At 46.4% G+C, this 9,832-nt stretch overlaps 1 non-coding gene across 1 annotated transcript; it reads right to left on the reverse strand.

Annotated features, from left to right (window-relative positions):
* Positions 1-9,432: 9,432 nt before the first annotated feature.
* Trnar-gcg (transfer RNA arginine (anticodon GCG)) lies at positions 9,433-9,507 on the reverse strand. The gene has a single exon. It is a non-coding gene; the product is annotated as a tRNA-Arg (tRNA).
* Positions 9,508-9,832: the final 325 nt, after the last annotated feature.

Below are 9,832 nucleotides of genomic sequence, written 5' to 3' on the forward strand. Positions count from 1 at the left end.
TTTGGAACACCTCAATGGCATCAACAGCAATATCCAGTTCACCATGGAGGTGGAAAAAGATAATGCATTGCACTTCCTCGACGTCCTCGTCCACCGTAAACGAAATGGGTACTATGGCCTCAGCATCTACAGAAAACCCACCCACACAGACCTGTACCTGCACGCCACCAGCCATCAACATCCAGCACAGAAGCGCACAGTATTACAAACATTGGTGCGTCGTGCAAGAGTAATATCAGACGACGATAACCTGCCCCATGAACTGAGCCACCTACGCAAGGTTTTCAGGTATAACGGCTACAGCGCCCATCAAGCGAAAGAAGTGATTTCTTGGAAATATCAAAATAAGAGTACCGACGAAGCACAGGAAAAGGAACTTGCTTTTCTTCCATTCCGTGGCTCTGTGTCGGGCAAGATAAGCCGCCTGTTGAAAAGACACAAGATCAAATCAATCTTCAGGCCTCCAACGAAAATCCGTCAATTACTGAGACCAGTTCAAGACGCAGTAGGTCTCAGAACACCTGGAGTCTAGGAAATACCTTGTGAGGGTGGCCAGAAATACATCGGACAAACAGTGCGCACCGTGGAACAACGCAGGAGAGAACATGAGAGGTATTATCGCCTACGCTATCCAGTGAAATCTTAGCCGAGCATGCGTTAGAAAACGGTCACCACATAAAATTTGACGATACCTCTGTTGTGGCTCGCACTAACGGCTTCTGGGACAGTTTAATACAGGAAGCTATTGAAATAAAAATTACCGCAAACACCCTGAATAGAGACGGTGGCTTGCAGCTCAGCGCTGCGTGGGATCCAGCGATCGCGCGGTGGACGAGGGCACATCGAACGCCGACTCAAATCATGCCTATATATGGCAATGTCACGGGCACCAGTGACGTCACAGCCGGCAGCTAGCGTATATAAGGACGCACCAACAGCCCACTGGCAGTCATACCACTTGACAACGGCCAAGGAGAGCTTGGCCGAAAGCTCGTGTAGTTTTTATTCAATGCCTTCAAATACACTCCTGGAAATTGAAATAAGAACACCGTGAATTCATTGTCCCAGGAAGGGGAAACTTTATTGACACATTCCTGGGGTCAGATACATCACATGATCACACTGACAGAACCACAGGCACATAGACACAGGCAACAGAGCATGCACAATGTCGGCACTAGTACAGTGTATATCCACCTTTCGCAGCATGCAGGCTGCTATTCTCCCATGGAGACGATCGTAGAGATGCTGGATGTAGTCCTGTGGAACGGCTTGCCATGCCATTTCCACCTGGCGCCTCAGTTGGACCAGCGTTCGTGCTGGACGTGCAGACCGCGTGAGACGACGCTTCAGCCAGTCCCAAACATGCTCAATGGGGGACAGATCCGGAGATCTTGCTGGCCAGGGTAGTTGACTCACACCTTCTAGAGCACGTTGGGTGGCACGGGATACATGCGGACGTGCATTGTCCTGTTGGAACAGCAAGTTCCCTTGCCGGTCTAGGAATGGTAGAACGATGGGTTCGATGACGGTTTGGATGTACCGTGCACTATTCAGTGTCCCCTCGACGATCACCAGTGGTGTACGGCCAGTGTAGGAGATCGCTCCCCACACCATGATGCCGGGTGTTGGCCCTGTGTGCCTCGGTCGTATGCAGACCTAATTGTGGCGCTCACCTGCACGGCGCCAAACACGCATACGACCATCATTGGCACCAAGGCAGAAGCGACTCTCATCGCTGAAGACGACACGTCTCCATTCGTCCCTCCATTCACGCCTGTCGCGACACCACTGGAGGCGGGCTGCACGATGTTGGGGCGTGAGCGGAAGGCGGCCTAACGGTGTGCGGGACCGTAGCCCAGCTTCATGGAGACGGTTGCGAATGGTCCTCGCCGATACCCCAGGAGCAACAGTGTCCCTAATTTGCTGGGAAGTGGCGGTGCGGTCCCCTACGGCACTGCGTAGGATCCTACGGTCTTGGCGTGCATCCGTGCGTCGATGCGGTCCGGTCCCAGGTCTACGGGCACGTGCACCTTCCGCCGACCACTGGCGACAACATCGATGTACTGTGGAGACCTCACGCCCCACATGTTGAGCAATTCCGCGGTACGTCCACCCGGCCTCCCGCATGGCCACTATACGCCCTCGCTCAAAGTCCGTCAGCTGCACATACGGGTCACGTCCACGCTGTCGCGGCATGCTACCAGTGTTAAAGACTGCGATGGAGCTCCGTATGCCACGGCAAACTGGCTGACACTGACGGCGGCGGTGCACAAATGCTGCGCAGCTAGCGCCATTCGACGGCCAACACCGCGGTTCCTGGTGTGTCCGCTGTGCCGTGCGTGTGATCATTGCTTGTACAGCCCTCTCGCAGTGTCCGGAGCAAGTATGGTGGGTCTGACACACCGGTGTCAATGTGTTCTTTTTTCCATTTCCAGGAGTGTACTTGCGTAGACGGTACGTTCTTCCAAAGTGTTTGTGTTCGTAACGGGAATGTTGCGAGTCTGCGGTTATACTTGTGAACTCGTGTATTCGCTCTACTTTCTGAGCGATTCGTATCCACTTATATCTAAAAGCACTCAAGTGAAGGAAGAGTGGACATCTGCGGAGACACACGGGTCAAGTCTAGGAGAACACGGAGACCGCGCGTTCAGAGATGACGTCACAGGGCTCGTTGGCGAGTTAGTACACGGAGCTCATTTCTGATTTCTACTCACTACCACTCTGTCTGGTGGGTTTTTTAGTTCTGTCCTCGGAATAACGCGGAGAGCTAATGGCGCCAGCGATGTCGGTCAGTTGAGCGACACAGGCAGCGAAGGAGTGGCCGCGGGCAGGCGCCAGTGCCGGTGGGTGGCCATTAGCGGTCCCAGCGTGGCGGAACTGCCAGCGCAGCGTCTTTGTCGACGGCTGCGGCCCGTGATGGGCGTGTCACGGGGCGGTGGCGGCAGCGGGGGCGGCGGCGGCGGCGGCGCCTCTTTGACAGCGCGGGTGCGGCCGCCACCTGGGCCTCTGCGGGGTCCCACCGCTTCCGGCCGCTCGCCGCTTCTGGCTGGCGGTCGCTGCGCTTCGCTGCCGAAAAGGTCTCCGCAGGCCCGGGTGTCAAGTGACACCACACTAAACGCTAAGGGGGCGTGGACAGACGATGCCATTAAAGATACAGCCATTTATGCTTTGTTCAGGATAGTACACTACTGGCTATTAAAATTGCTACACCAAGAAGAAATGCAGATGATAAAAACGGGTATTCACAGGACAAATATATTATACTAGAACTGACACATGATTACATTTTCACGCACTTTGGGTGCATAGATCCTGAGAAATCAGCTAAATAATTAGTACACCTTGAAATACATCAGATGACTGAAAGTAAGTAATGGTCTCTTAAACCAAAACCCAGAACAACCACCTCTGGCCGTAATAACGGCCTTGATACGCCTGGGCATTGAGTCAAACAGAGGTTGGGTGGCTTGTACAGGTACAGCTGCCCATGCAGCTTCAACACGATACCACAGTTCATCAAGAGTAGTGACTGGCGTATTGTGACGAGAAAGTTACTCAGCCACCATTGACCAGACGTTTTCAATTGGTGAGAGATCTGGAGAATGTGCTGGCCAGGGCAGCAGTCGAACATATTCTGTATCCAGAAAGGCCCGTACAGTACCTGCAACATGTGGTCGTGCAACATCCTGCTGAAATGTAGGGCTTCGCAAGGATCGAATGAAGGGTAGAGCCACGGGTCGTAATACATCTGAAATGTAATGTCCACTGTTCAAAGTGCCGTCGATGCAAACAAGAGGTGACCGAGACGTGTAACCAATGGCACACCATACAATCACACTGGGTGATACGCCAGTATGGCGATGACGAATACGCGCTTCTAATGTGCGTTCGCCGTGATGTAGCCAAACACGGATGCGACCATCATGATGCTGTAAACATAACCTGGATTCATCCGAAAAAATGACGTTTTGACATTCGTGCACCCACGTTCGTCGTTGAGTACACCATCGCAGGCGCCTGTCTGTGATAGAGCGTCAAGGGTAACCGCAGACATGGTCTCCGAGCTGATAGTCCAGGCTGCTGCAAACGTTGTCGAACTGTTCGTGGAGATGGTTGTTGTCTTGCAAACGTCCCCATCTGTTGACTCAGGGATCGAGACGTGGCTGCACGATCCGTTACAGCCATGCGGATAAGATGTCTGTCATCTCGACTGCTAGTGATACGAGGCCGTTGGGATCCAGCACGGCGTTCCGTATTTCCCTCCTGAACCCACCGATTCCATATTGTGCTAACAGTCATTGAATCTCGACCAACGAGAGCAGCAATGTCGCCATACGATAAACCGCAATCGCGATAGGCTACAATCCGACCTTTATCAAAGTCGGAAATGTGATGGTACGCATTTCTCCTCCGTACACGAGGCATCACAACAACGCTTCACCAGGCAACGCCGGTCAACCGCTGTTTGTCTATGAGAAATCGGTTGGAAACTTTCCTTATGTCAGGACGTTGTAGGTGTCGCCACCGGCGTCAACATTGTGTGAATGCTCTGAAAAGCTAATCATTTGGATATCACAGCGCCTTCTTCCTGTCGGTTACATTCCGCGTCTGTAGCGCGTCATCTTCGTGGTGTAGCAATTTTAATGGCCAGTAGTGTAATACTAGCAGCTCGTTGAAATTCTCCAACTGGTAAACGCACTGCTGCCTATTAAAAATGCAACGCCAGGAAGGATACCAAATGACGAAACCATTCTCTTATTGTGCGCATGAAGTTGGGAGGAAGAACACGTGACTAAATCTCTAGGTAATTTGAGGGTGCAGGAGATGCGAAACACAATACAGAGATCTGTTACATGTGGCAGCAACAAGGCCTCCAACCCGGGTGAGCATCGAGTTGAATCAAACTGGAATGACAGATATGGGTTCGTCATTCAGTGCCGCTTCAGCTCTATGCCACAGCTCGTCAACCACAATGGTGGCGCATAACTGTCTCAGTGACCCATGACCGGATATGTACAGTAGTTGAGACATCTGAAGAGCGCGTCCGCGTGTTTAGCTGGGTAGTAACGTGCTCGCCTCCCATGCAAGCGGGCCCGGGTTCAATTCACGGTCGGGTTGGAAATTTTCTCCTCTCGGCGACTGCTTCTTGTGTTGTCCTCATCATCATTTCATCGTCATTACCGGTGCGCAAGTCGCCCAATGTCGCGTCGACTGAATTTAGACTTGCACTTGGCTGCCGAACTTCCCCAGACGGGGCCTCCCGACCAACGATGCCAAACGCTCATTTCTTTAAAATTTTATGTGAAAGTAGATACAAACTCTGTTTCTTAAGTTCTCCACTTGTACGTTTTTCGCACTTTCCATTGTGTTACATTTTGAACTTCCTTTCAATTTTCTGTGTACAATACATGTAAAAGTGTCCCACCTATGATTTTTGTTCATAATGCACAGAAATAACCCTGGCCTCTGATCGCTAATGCGTTTCTGTTTCAGATTGACAGGTACCATTAGGTTTCCATTAGATTTCGAGGAGTGCACCGCTCTTTCTTTGTCGAACGTTCACTAATCGGACCGCTTGGCAATCAGTTCAAAATGGCTCTGAGCACTATGGGACTCAACTGCTGTGGTCATCAGTCCCCTAGAACTTAGAACTACTTAAACCTAACTAACCTAAGGACATCACACACATCCATGCCCGAGGCAGGATTCGAACCTGCGACCATAGCAGTCTCACGGTTCCGGACTGCGCGCCTAGAACCGCGAGACCACCGCGGCCGGCCTTGGCAATCAGTTGTACACAGCATACCATCCTCATTGTTACCCCTATTGTTGTGCCTACTCAGCAACTGTGGTCATTAAAATACAGTACTCCTAATTAACAATACAGTACACATTTTATAACATTGGCTGACCATTGTTGTACGTACTATATCTGAAGCCGGCCGGAGTGGCCGAGCGGTTGTAGGCGCTACAGTCTGGAACCGCGCGACCGCCACGGTCGCAGGTTCGAATCCTGCCTCGGGTATGGACGTGTGTGATGTCCTTAGGTTAGTTAGGTTTAATTAGCTCTAAGTTCTAGGGGACTGATGACCACAGAAGTTAAGTACCATAGTGCTCAGAGCCATTTGAACCATTTTGAACTATATCTGAATATGTGGTATCATCTGTGCCATACTGAACCCACCTGAGTCACACTGATTTCAAATGTTGTATGTATGTACAGTGTACTGTACATATGTAACTGTGTGTTTATTAATGTTTTAATTCATACAGTACAATGAGTGGTAGGATTAAGAGAAAAATAGTGCTACTGAATGTGAGACTGGAGGCTTCGAAAAGACTAGACAAAATGGAAACCTTAAAAAAACTTGTCGCTGAGTGTGGGTACTGGCAGGTTATGTGGCGTTACAATGTGATCATTATTGGTCTCTAAGTTCTTGTTCTATGCAATGTATGCAAAGTGGTCCGTTCGTAAACTGAATTGTTAAAAAAAGAGTACGAAATTTCTTCTCACCAAAAGCCATTAAACATAAGTAAAGGAAAAAAACTTTGTGAAACTCTTAAATGTACAAAAAAAGCATAAATCTGATGTGAGCAGCATTCGTAGCAAAACTTCAATGCCGAGTGCCGAGGTGAGGGGATGAAACTTCCGGCCAGGTGAGGTCCTAGCTGCGGCATACCGAACAAGTGTGTGACCAGGGGGTGGGGTGGCAGGCGTAATGATGGGATTCGTAACAGATCTTCTCCTAAAGACATCGTACTAAGAACTTGTAACACCATAGCTTAGACACTACATACCTTTTGTTGATTCATTTTCCTTTCTGTTTTGCTCAACATCCCATCGTTGAGCTTCTGTAAATTTTGTTTGATTGAATCGATAACACAAAATTGTATACTCCTTTCTTTGTAAATATTTTGACGCCATGGTTTGATTCTATGCAGTATAGTGCATCTATCAATTAAATTCTTTGTCTCATTTGGAAGGAACAAAACTTAATGTATATAATCGTAATTTCTGTGTGAATCATTTTTTGCAGGAATACCAATATCTGCAAATGTTCTGTTTTAATTAAAATGTTTGGTTATTGTTATGTAATTGCTGATCCTCACTTAGGGTTCTTCGTTATTTTGTATGTAAAAGGTGGAGTGGTTCGCCTTGGGAACGGAACTGTGTAGCGCGCGCAAAATGTGGTTAGCATGGATAGAAAGCTGGAACCAAGAGTCAGTCGGGGACGAGCTACCAAACTGTCAACTGCTCATGTAAAAGTTGTGTATTGTGCTGGTTCTGAGAGAGGATTTTCCTGACTCTTTCCAATGCCTCAGATGAATGGATAAAGAGCTGGAACTATTCTGAAATTGGTATTTATCATCGCCACCAAGAAATGACAGAGTCCAGAAACTCTTCCTGCAAATCCACATACCAACATGCAATCACTGAAAAGGAACCAAGGAATTACAAAAATGTACAGTGAAGGATCAGCTCATGTGGATGATTTATTTGTTTTCAATACTAAGGTAACCAAAATACTATTTATAAAAACTTACCTTGATTTATCCTCTGTCATATTTCCACTTAAGATCCTTCCCATGCTAAAGTGATTACCGAGTGTCCTTACTGAAAGAACATTAAAGCTCAGTGTTTTACTAATTAATGCCACTTGAAGATAGTAAGAAGAAACTAAGTTAAAGTTAATGTAGCAGAACTGAGTAATATAGTAAATGATGCTTGCTGAAAATAATTTTTCTATTAAAACTGCTTATTAATATTTTGTTGCCAACTTCTAAAGTTAATGTTCTCAAAACTGTGGATTATAGAGTTTTGCAAATTAAATAATCACAGTACTGTCTGTTGAAAATCACCCAAAGGTGAGATATTGTCTTGTAACCACTTCAAGTGTTCTACTGCAGTAAAAGTGGAGAACTATTACTGTTGAAAGTTACATGCTCATACTTGTTAAGGGCTTGTTTCTTCAGTGTGTTGAAAGGGTGTCTAGTTTGCTCTGCTACAGTGGTCAAGATTCAGGGCCCCACTCCATTGAAACTAGTTAAAATTCACAAAGTTACTTAATTATAGAAAGTTTCACTTACTCTTGCTATTCAAGTGAAATTCTGTACAATATTGGGTTCCTCTTGTGTATTAAAAGTGCATATTAATTGTGTAACAGGATACACAGTTTGTCTATTGTGCTCATGCTAGATAACGATTAATAGAAAGACCACTATCTATGAAAACAGTAACTTCTTTATTGAAAAGATGGTGAGAAATAATCTGTTAGTGAATTCCACTTAATTTTCATTCTAAGTAGAAAGGTGTTTAGTAGTGAGAGACTTAATCTATGCACAATAACTAATATTGCTGTGAACCATATCCATATTTCATGTCAGATTGGAATATGTTTGAAAAGTAATATTGAACCTATGTATAATTTACGATTCTACAGTGAATATTAATAGTAACATTTTGAGACCATTCAGTTTGACTGTGTCCTCAAGGTAATAGTGTGTCTTGTTATCTGTTATATTTATGCAAATAGTTTGTTCTATTCTGTCAGCTCCCAACTTTAACGTGAACATATGCTGGTGCTAGAGTTCATTGCACTCTCGTGTGACAAAGTATAGGCTGTGATTGCCCATTGAAGTTACTTACTTTCAGTTTCTTGAACAAGAATGTTACTCACTCTTATGCCTAATTAGGCTGGCGACCGTTATTATAATCCATTGGACACTGTGGATAGGTAAATTATTGTTTGTTACTGTTTAAATATTAATGTAATTCTATATTTCACTTCTGATAAGCCACTTCCGTTAGGTCTATCGCGGTCAACACAACTTAATTCCTTTGAGATGGTAACACTGCTCTGCTTCTTTATACTACACTTGCTTTAATAAAAATGATTTCATTTATATGAACTACCTCCAGCTTTGGGATTATGGTACAACAGTAGCAGGCAGTAGTATTATGAACTTTTATGTTTCTACATACATTCATTTGCAGCTTTTGCAGCAAACTTTCAGAGAATATAGTATAGTGAGAACTGAGAGTCTCCAAAATGAGAAGAAACTCTAAAAGATCGCAAACTTCGTTCATTGTGTGATACTTTTAACTAACCTGCAGCATGCTGAAGGTGAAAAATGGTCCGTAACTTCTTTTTTAATTTACGTAAATGGTTGTAGCTCCATCGTAATTTGGACTGAGATGTATCTTTTTTTATTTCGTGTTGGTGACTAATTTCAAAAGGGCGACAAATACAAGCGATAGCCTATGTACAAAAACGGCATCTGCAGTGATGATCCAAGCGGCACTATGGCCGCTTCAGCAACAGTGAACAGACCACATAGGACGGACATTAGAGAATATTTTAAGAATGAGATTTTCCCTCTGCAGCGGAGTGTGCGCTGATATGAAACTTCCTGGTAGATTAAAAGTGTCTGCCCGACCGAGACTCGAACTCGGGACCTTTGCTTTTCGCGGGCAAGTGCTCTACCAACTGAGCTACCGAAGCACGACTCACGCCCGGTCTCACAGCTTTACTGGCGCCAGTACCTCGTCTCCTACCTTCCAAACTTTACAGAAGCTTGCAAGGTTCGCAGGAGAGTTTCTGTAAAGTTTGGAAGGTAGGAGACGAGGTACTGGCAGAAATAAAGCTGTGAGTACCGTGCGTGAGTCGTGCTTCGGTAGCTCAGTTGGTAGAGCACTTGCCCGCGAAAGGCAAAGGTCCCGAGTTCGAGCCTCGGTCGGGCACACAGTTTTAATCTGCCAGGAAGTTTCATATCAGCGCACACTCCGCTGCAGAGTGAAAATCTCATTCTGGAAACATCCCCCAGGCTG

This window comes from Schistocerca nitens, chromosome 5 (genome assembly GCF_023898315.1).
Source record: "Schistocerca nitens isolate TAMUIC-IGC-003100 chromosome 5, iqSchNite1.1, whole genome shotgun sequence".
NCBI lineage: Eukaryota > Metazoa > Arthropoda > Insecta > Orthoptera > Acrididae > Schistocerca > Schistocerca nitens.